Source organism: Gossypium arboreum, chromosome 4, assembly GCF_025698485.1.
Source record: "Gossypium arboreum isolate Shixiya-1 chromosome 4, ASM2569848v2, whole genome shotgun sequence".
Lineage (NCBI taxonomy): Eukaryota > Viridiplantae > Streptophyta > Magnoliopsida > Malvales > Malvaceae > Gossypium > Gossypium arboreum.
Genome location: NC_069073.1, coordinates 28,643,779 through 28,654,511, shown reverse-complemented (window position 1 = coordinate 28,654,511; position 10,733 = coordinate 28,643,779). Strand labels below are relative to the sequence as shown.

Here is a 10,733-nt window from a genome sequence, read left to right as displayed (position 1 = left end):
TCCTGAATAATTACCTTGTTCTCTTGAAAAGCTCTCATATCATATTTAGGATAAATTTTAATTGATTTATGATTTTGATTGATATATCTTGAATTAAAACATAGGCATCTATGCATTGATTGTTTAAACTTTAAGACATTAGAGAATCAAGCATGATGAGTTGATTTTTAAGAATTTAAAATTATAGGTTGTTTCCCCAAGTCTAGGTATTACTTTGAATTGGAATTCACGAGTCTAAACATCAAAAAAGCCATAATTTTTGTGAGATTTTTGAGCCTTTTGAGCATCTATTAATTCTTTCATGCTCACTTTTATTATTGCTTTGAGTGCGTCAATATTGAATTGTTATTCTAGAACTTGCTTGATTATGCATGTCAAGACCACACCATTTGATTTGATATATCAAAATTATTAAGGCACTTAGGATTATCCCACTCATGCCATGAAAAGCCTACCTCCACGATTAACCCCAATTAAACCTCCTTGAGCCTAATAAGCCATTTCTTGTATTACCCTTAATATTAACCTTTAATCCATTATTGTTGAAATCCCCTAAATTAATCCCTATTTTTGTCAAGATTTGAGTTGAATGGATTGCTTAGCTATGTTTTCTTCTTAATAGTTAGTTTATCTTATTTAACTTATTCTTATAAAAAAAACTATGTATACATATCTATAATTTCATATTCTGAGAGAAGCTCTGTTGTACGCAAATGAAGATTAACTCTTTTTCTAGTTAGGCAATTTTTCAATTCAATCCCTTTCTTTCAGCTTGTGACCACACCCCCTACCCAAGCCTCATTACAACCCTTTAAAGACCTTTTGATTGATGTATCATCTTAAATTATAGTGGTGGAGATTTGATTTTCATGCAAGCCTATGGTAATGACTTTTCATTATTGACTATGGAGTGCTTCATTTATTGTCCTTAAACACCTCGAGTTATTTGAGTGAATCTTTAGTGAGGATGTGAAACTCTGTGATATTCTGAATCAAAGGTAATTACTTAGATAAGGAGAGACACCTATGTTTGCATGATGAAATACTCAACTTGGAATGTTTGAAACTTTTATGTTCTTTTAGTTGAATTCTCAATGTATGATTACCTATGGATTATTCTGAGATATTATCGATAGAAATTAGAAGTTGAGAAGAATTTATTTTGATTATGAGTTGAGGATTTTGCTTGAAGACAAGCAAATGCTTAAGTGTAGGGGTATTTGATAAACCGTAATTTATACATATTTTTACACCATGTTTAACGCATTTTATGGATGATTTTCCATTAGAATTGGTGAATTCGATGCTCCTAATGCTTTAATTTCATGTTTTGTACTTAGGAAAGCATAAGAGAGCGAAAGGAACGAGAAACGGTCCAACAACAGAGAAAATGGGCCAAAGTACGAAACCAACATGGCCTAGACCTCCTCACACGAGCAGACCACATAGTCTTGTCAATTTGGCAGGCCCGAACACCGCCTGAAGTAATCGAAAACGGGTGTGTGCCATAAGCGTGTCCCTGTCGAGCCCAAGTTGAGTCGAATTCGGAAAAGGCTAATTTTGAGGGCTTTTAGCCAGTCCAAAGCCTATAAATACACCCTAGAGGAGGAAAAAAAAAGAGACAGAGAAGGGGAGAGTAAGGAATTTCTCCAAGGAAGCTGATTGATCCATCTCAGAAGTCAAATTCATCGTCAAGACTGAAGATCTCTCCTCAATTTCCCTTCAGGAGTTTTAGGTTTTCTTTATGTTTTGTATTCTTTATTTTTCTAGGATGTTTTTATATTTAGTTATGAACTAAATCCCCTAAATACCTAAGGGGAATGAAACCTAAGACGAATCTTGTTATTATTTTCTGAATCGTATGATAAATATTTAACTTGTTCTTCATTATGTGTTCTTAATTCTTTTTTTGATATCCCAGGATACTGATTCAAGATAAGCTCTTATTTAGAGGAGGAATAGACCATGTCTAAGAGTACATTTATCATAATTAAGCGAAGTTGATTGCGTGCCTAGAAATAGGGTGACAAGATTTTGTCAGATTAGGGTGAAACCTAATAAGGGGATCCATAGATCGAGTAAATGCAACCCTAGACTGTTAATTAGAGAAAAGTCTCGGTTATTCAATCTAGGGATTAGACGTTATTAGTCTTGAATAGGGATAATAACATAACTTAGGGATCTCTACGGAAAAAGTTGAATGAATAAATCATCCGATTCGGAGCCAGAATAACAAGTAAAGTCTAGGTGGATTTTTCCTTAGGTATTGTCTTCATTCAATCGATTTTCCCAAAAGCAATTCCCAATTCTTTTCTCTGTGCATTCTTAGTTTAGATAATTAGTTAATTAAAACAAAACCCTATTATTCTTAGGCTAGATAATAAAAAGGCAGTCATTACTAGTACTTTTAGTTTCTTTGGGTTTGACAATCCGGTCTTGCTAAAACTATACTACTTTTCAATAGGTACACTTGCCTACATCCCGATAATAGTTAGTTTCAAGAACGATTACTTATAAATATTTAAAACCTATCACGAAACCTCATGATCACTCATATTTGAATCATGAGCGACTCTTCGTTATACGATGCTATCACCAAACATTAACCTCTATCAGAGAGTTCATGCACTCAAAAGTTTGATATATACACTCTTACTTGAATCTTTTCGAATTTGAAAAGTGAAACTAGTCAACTCATCTTGGTCTTATGCTTTTTATAATTTCACACAGTCGAATTGTTTACCAATTCAACTTTCAGTTGCTTCTATATTTCAAAGCCTTCTTTAGCTTTCCCAAGAAATCATGATATAAAACTCGGATCTCAATCCGATTAGTGGAAACTAGAATTCCAAGAAATTCAACAATCATAAAGACACAAAATTCCCTGAATCTGATGAGTGAAAATTTAGTATACACCGGTATGATTTACATATTTCGTCAAACATTTAACAATAAGTCTCACAACATTTTTCTCTTTCAAAGACAGGAATAATCCAAACATGAAATCCATATCAACTTTTTCTCATCTCCATTCTAGTGCTAACACAGGCAGAAATAATTTTAATGACACTTAATATACATCCTTAAACTTTTCAACATTTCTAGAATTCATGCACAAAAATCAACAATGTCGAGTTCCAAATTCGATCACTAATACACTAATCCCAAGGGTTTCCTCACGAAATTTCTGTATAAGTTTTGGATTTTTCTGTCCAAGTACCTGTAGCCACAATTTGCTTTCTCCAAGATCATACGATTGCATTATCCCCAATAACATAGATATCTCAATTGAAAGCATTAATTTCATTTAACTTACTTGAGAAAAGAGATCTATCATAGCAATTGAAATTCGAAATTTCACCACTTAGGCCTTTGCTGATGTCAAATCCTTATATGTAAATTAGAGAAATCCAAATAATAAAATCACCGCATTACCATGATCACATCAAGAGCATAGCCACACTTGACATGATTATCGCAAACTAAAGAACACACTTTAAACATGAGTCACAATTGACAGATTATGGAACAAAGATAACAAGAAAACCAAGTAATGAAATCCAAGATCGAGAAATCCCAAGATAAGGGACTATATCGAAAGATTGAAAACAACCTCTTAAGAAAATATGAAAGACTTTGATAATTCCTCGTAGGGAAAAATTCTAGAAGAAAGTATCATTTAATCCCACTGGAATCAAATACGATAATTTAGAGAAACAGTATCATAGCATTATGTGCATTTTCTCATAAGTTCCCATTAGACTGAATATAACAGAATACCAGAGAGAAGTAGAGCAAGGCAGATTATAAACCAGTCAGACTGACAATATCTTCGCCTGAAATTAAGATTAGATAACATTCTCATATAACAAGAATTTCATCAGAAGATAGATAGCCACTATAATACTTCCGAGAACAATGATCTCTTAAAATATATCCAGAGAGACAATCATCATCTACTCACTAGGATTTCCATACTCAAACATCTCATGTTTCAAATATTATTCCTCTAACTATTTTTGTCATCACAAATCCCATATCATTACACTTTCTCAACCTCGTACCTGAGTAATTCGATTTTAGCAAAATACATTTCTTCTCTAACTATAATAGTGCATAATTCACATAATCTTTATGTCAACCTAATACTTTTCTAGCTCTGGCTTACTTATCAACTCATTCTTAATCTCTAATCGTGTTTATAGATATCTCTCTATTGAACTCTTTGGTTTCATACTTGTGAATTTATTCAACGCAAATCTCGTGAAATTCCATTACAATACACCACTCTGGTAAGGGGGTGAGGTCGTAGGGCCTCTGACTCGATTCTTGTATACATACAAATGTAACACAACTTTCATCATCATAGCAACATCATCAAAATCATATCATTCATTTCAGACAGACGGACATTCGTATTCATTTTACACCAACTTTCTAGTTATCTCATTTAGACAAGTATACTTATACATGCACTCTATTAATTCTGAGTAACTTTACTTATCCCATTCATTTAATCAAACCAGTCATGTACATAACATCATACGAGAGCCAACAAACATGGATAAGTATATTCCAATCTGTACTTTCATTTCGCACATCATCGTATGCATATCATTACAAACATGTAAATCAATCCAAGCAATTTAACACTTATACTCAGACTATGTAAATTTGCCAACCATATTCATTAAAATAAGAATACATGAACATTCTTTCTACCTGTGTTTTTATTAAGTTATCTAAACACATGTATTTACTCGAACAAATCATTCATGGACACCATGGGATTATCAATCAATCATAGATAAGCTCTTTATACCATGTACACATTCTATGTCATGTTCCTCATATCACAAATATGTACATATACATTTCACGAATTCTTGTTCGCACCTTTCTGAGTTTCAACTCTTCATAACTACACTCTATTGAATTCTTTAGCATCATTATCTATGTGATTGGGTGTAGCTCAGTTGGAGAGTACCTTGCCCAGACAAGATATTTCTCATTCGTGCCGGGAGACATCACACTATCACAAACTTGTGGCATGTATAGCCAGACTCTTACACGTGCTAGGTTTGTCTAAGAACCGACTAAACCATACTCTGATACCACTAAATGTAACACCCCGTATCCATGTCTGACACTGGAACAGGGTACAAGGCATTACTGGGCTTAAACATGCACATTTATGCAAAAAGCGAGCCATAAAATCGCTTCTAATTAAAAACCTTTCAAACACATGCGTGCTATCCCTTATTTGGGTTTACGAAGCCTAAAACATTCATCGAAATTGATTCGTGACTAAACTAAGAACTTTGAGAAGTTTCAGGAGAACTTAGAAAGTTTTCCTATGAAATAGGGTCACACGCCCCTGTGGACATAGGGACACGCCCGTGTGCCTTTGCCACTCCCGTGTCCTCAGGCCGTGTAACTCTCTATTTATGATGTTAGCATGCAGATTGAACCACATGGCCGAGCCACATGCCTGTGTCTCCAGGCTATGTCCCTTACACGGTTGAGACACACTGCCGTGTCTCAACCCGTGTGGCCAACACTTAGGCTATTTTCCAAGCCTTCATGTTACCCATAATCTCTTACAACCTTATGCACATCAAAATTGCAAATCATGACATCATTTTAGTGATTAAACACTCTTTATTAAAACATATCCTTAACATTAACATGTCCTCTTACAAGTAATGCATCTGCTCATGCAATACCAATTCTAGATTCCTTATTTCACATTCATAAGACTTGTCATTTTGATGACCACTTTTACCAATATACTATGGTTACCAACTTATCCATCAAGCACTCAAGTTTAATCATTATCACATTGTGTTTATAACGTGTGATTACTACATGGCTATGACCACCTCAATTGGTCATAGAGCATACATCCAACACACATGTCATATTACTAACCATGCATGGCAAACAAACATAATCACCTTATAAACATTAGACATGACATGAATAGCTAAGCTTACAAGCCAAAATCAATATGAGCCACATCTCATGGCCATATAAATATAACTCAATATAAGCCAACACATTTGGCCAAAGAAAAATAATACATGTCAATCAACCAGATCCCTATACATGCCACTCACTTGAAATTTCTAATATATACTTCATTATTCCAAAGGTAGCGACTTGATAGTGTGATAATGCCTCCGACAATCTCCAACCCTGAGCTAACCTGAAAACATTAAAGGAAAGGAAGGGAAGGGAGTAATCTTTATAGCTTAGTAGGATCGTATGAAAATAAAAAGCAATTTATCAACTTGCTTCTCATGGTAATACAACCCTATTTTCATTTTTACTCATGTTCCAGTCAAGTTGTTTTCTCGAGTCACAGTCACTAAATTATTTATATCTGGAGCTACAGAACTTCAAATTAAGTTCCACTAATTTTCACTGAAAATAGACTCACATATCTTCTTACCATAAAATTTTCAGAATTTTAGTTAAGCCAATTAGTACAGTGTATTCCGTAAATTTACCCTTTTTCGCTGTCTAACAGTTCTGACCCCTCTTCACCAAAAAATAATTTTCTCATATTACGAGACTCGGATGATGTTCCCGTCTATTTCTTTTTAAAATAGACTCACTAAAAATTCTAATAATATAAATTATAACTCATAACTATTTTTTTTTACAATTTTCAATGATTTTATCAAATCGAAACAGGGGATTCCGAAGTCATTCTGACTCTGTCTCACAACAAATAAAATATTTCATAATATAAAACTCTTTTGCTTACACCAATTCTTCTATGTGAAACCAGACTCGTTAGTCTTTAATTTCATATTTTATTCAGCCTTTGACTCAATTTCCACAAATTTTGGTGGATTTTTAAATTTGAACTATGGCTGCTGTCCAAAACTGTTTTAGTGTAAATTAACGATACTACGTTTATCACACCATATTAATTCATTTTCACCACATTGGTAAGGTTACATATTCATACATCATAAGTATAGACCTATAATCACAAGGTCATCACAAAATCATTCTCATAAGCATGAATTATCTATTTACATCTTCACTAAATGTGCATCATAAACTGAAATCATTTCTCATGAGCTTGGCATACATACATCTGTTACTCAACATGCTCATATTCATTCCTTACTAATCATATAACATGAATTAAATTCACATCTCATCAATTTCATGTAAGTACCTGTACCACTCACAATATGGTCATAACCTTTCTCATTTAGCTTAAACCATAACTCTCACCATTGAACCATTCAGAAAGCTATCGGATATTAACTAAGCCTCAAACATGGGGTATACTGTTGATGGCATGTCCCAGACATGGTCTTACACTGGCTCATCCATCAAGTCGATGCCATATCTCGGACATGGTCTTACACTAGCTCTCACATATCCGTGCCGATGCCATGTCCCAGACATGGTCTTACACTGACACATCTCGTAGCCGATGCATGTCCCATACATGTCTTACACTGGCTTACATCTCGAGGTCGATGTATGTCCCAGAAATGTCTTACATCTAGCTCTCGTCTTAATGCTGATGTCATGTCCCGGCCATGGTCATACACTGGCTCTCATAATGTGGCCGATGCATGTCCTAGACATGTCTTACACTGGCACACAAATAACCTGAATGTCATGGCATGAATATCCGAATTGTTTCTTAAGGTTCAAACAGGAATTCTACTATCTCAATATTCATCATACATAATCATTTCCACAACCAAGCAATTCATGCTATATCAATTGAAACACATATAATAACAATGTAGTTGTATTATTTACATACAACTTACTCGTTTCAATGGAATATCATATTCCATCAAATCTCCAAGCATTCAATCAACACATAAATGTTATTTACATTTGACACCACTTTCTCATATACAATATCATCAACATAAACTTTAACAAAATCATGGTGAGATTGATTTTCAAGTATAATAACAATGGCATAAATATTATGCTCATTTAATCACATGGACTTACCTCAAATGCAATTTCGGCTAATTATTCTCTTTTTTCTTTAACCACGCACTTTCTTGATTTAAGCCCAAATCTCGATTTTCTTGATCTAACATGTTGAAATTCACTCATTTAATCACTAAATAAATTCAGACAATCAAAATTCACATTTTTGGAAAAATGACCATTTTGCCTCTAGATTTTCACAAAATGACCATTTTACCCTAAGGCCAAGAAATCAATTTTTATCATATTTCCTTATTAACCAAGCCTAACCAACCAATTATTACTCTTATGACAACCCCAAATTTCCGATATTTCACACAATTACAATCTATTTTATAACTTTTACAAAATGGCCCTTTTAGGTGTATTCCATGAAAATCCTTTCACAAAAGTTGTTTACTACACAACCAAGACTCACTTTCTTCCATAAAAATTCAGCAAACAACGTAAGTACTTTCATGGTAAATCTCTAAACTATCAACCATTTCACAAAATAGTCACCACATTAGCTAGTTCATGCTACAAGGGTTCCAAAAGTACAAAAATTGTCAAAAATAGGCATCTAAATCACTTGTAAGGGATATAAGTTGCTAAAATTTTTTAGCTTTCAAAACCCCCTCTTTGCTGGTATTTTCAGTGGGGAAGAAAGAAGATGAAAAGATGACAACAATATTTTTTCTTTTTGTTTTATTTTATTACCAAATAAGCCACTTAATGCACACCAACTTTTACTTTTCAACCTTTTTTTTTGTCTCCTTGATCAGCCACTAGCATATTTATGGTCTATTTACTCAACAATGAACCTAAATTAATGTTCTATAGCTATTTGACATCTTTAGCTAGCAAAACAAAATTTTTTCCCCTTTATGCGATTTAGTCCTTTTTCGCAATTAAGCATGAAATCGCTAAAATTATTCCACAAAAAATTTCACGCTCTCATATGATCATGCTATAACACATAAAATATCATTAAAAATAATTTCTCTGGCCCCAGAATAGTGGTTCCAAAACCACTATTCTGACTAGGTCCAAAATCAGACTATTACATTAATACTCATACCTAAGTCACATAATGCCTTACTACAATAGGTTGCTCCAATGTTGCAGGGCATGGTAAAACATCCAGGATCCTTCAACTTTGGGGGTTGTTTGTCTTAAAGATATGCACTGCATTCCTTCTTCAGAGCTACCGTCTCCAATTCTCCAAGTCTTCATTTTTTGGACAGGATATCCTTTATGAATTTGACGTAGTTCGGCATTTTCTCCAGTGCCTCAACCAACGGGATGTTGATATGAAGTTGCTTCAGTACGTCTAGGAACTTCATGCATTGAATCTCATGCTTTTGCTTTTGAAGTCTTTGAGGGTAGGGTGGTGGTGGTTTCTTTACTGGAATTGGTTGATTCATCCTCTATGGCAATTCTGCATCTAATGAAGTTGTTAGTTTATCAGAATTAGTTGGTTTTGAAATTTCCTTATCGGGTTTTGCAGATTTTGGTTCTTGTGAAACTGGAGTTTCAAAACTTGGTTGAACTTTCTCTGAATCTTGAACGTCAGCTTGCACCTTATCAGCTTCGATGGTGTTAGGCTCTACTGTCTTTCCACTCCTCAATGTCAATGCTTTGTAATGCTCCTTCCCTAGATTCCTTGGATTCTCCATATCACTAGGTAAAGCACTTGGTGGTCGATTCCTGAGTTCAATAGCAAGCTGGCCCACTTGATTCTCCAAATTCCTTAGAGTGGCTTCATTTTTCACCATGTATGCCTTTAATAAATTCTCTAAGCTATTGGATGATTTAGCCTGAGCTGGTTTCTGAACTTGTTGGGGAAAACTAGGCGGCTAGGTTGGTCTAGGTTAGGCATAAGTGTTACTGGTTCCAGCCCCTTGGTTACTCTAGGAAAAATTAGGGTGATTTCACCACGATGGGTTATAAAAATTGGATTTCAGTCCTTGCCTTCCTTGATTTTGGTTCTGGTTACCTATGTAGTACATGGATTCTAGGTTTGATGGACATTCTTCGAACAAATGTCCTTCCCCACAGTAAACACAGGCTATATTTTTAAATTGGTTATGTGGCTATGCTACAAAACTATTAGACCCATTAGTAGTAAGATTTTTTAGCATTGAGGATATTGATGATACCTGAGATGCGAGTGAAGTAAGAGCATCCACTTCATGTATTCCAGAAACTCGTCTTCCTGATGCTACTCAATTGGTTGGCCATTGGTAATTGTTGCTGGCAATCCTCTCAATGATTTCATAAGCCTTGTTATAAGACTTAGAAAGTAGAGCACTGTTAGCAGAAGCATCCACTACCATTCTCATGTGAGCATTGAGACCATTATAAAATGTCTCAAGTTGGATGTAATGTGGGATTCCATGATGAGGGCACTTTCGTAACAACTCTTTGTATGTTTCCCATGCCTCATACAAGGACTCATCATCCATTTGTTGGAAGGCAGTGATCTAGTTCCTCAACTTAACAATTCTTGCTAGGTGGGAAATGTTTCACAACGAATCTTTTTGCTAACTCTTGCCATGTGGAAATTGAGTTCGGTGGCAATCACTTCAACTAGGCTTGAGCTCTGTCCCTCAGTGAATATGGGATGTAACACCCCTTGCCCGAAACTGTCGCCAGAGTCGAGCACGAGGTGTTACCTGACTTAACTTACTAATTTGGGGCATAAAATTTGCTTTTAAAATTAATTAATTTACATTCATTCAATATGTCCCTAAAAAGGGCCCTCGAGA

The 10,733-nt window shown here is 34.8% G+C and overlaps 1 non-coding gene across 1 annotated transcript; it reads left to right on the top strand.

Moving 5' to 3' along the window:
* The first annotated feature begins 10,356 nt into the window (after positions 1 to 10,356).
* LOC128292198 (small nucleolar RNA R71) lies at positions 10,357 to 10,463 on the top strand. The gene has a single exon (XR_008282183.1). It is a non-coding gene; the product is annotated as a small nucleolar RNA R71 (small nucleolar RNA).
* Positions 10,464 to 10,733: the final 270 nt, after the last annotated feature.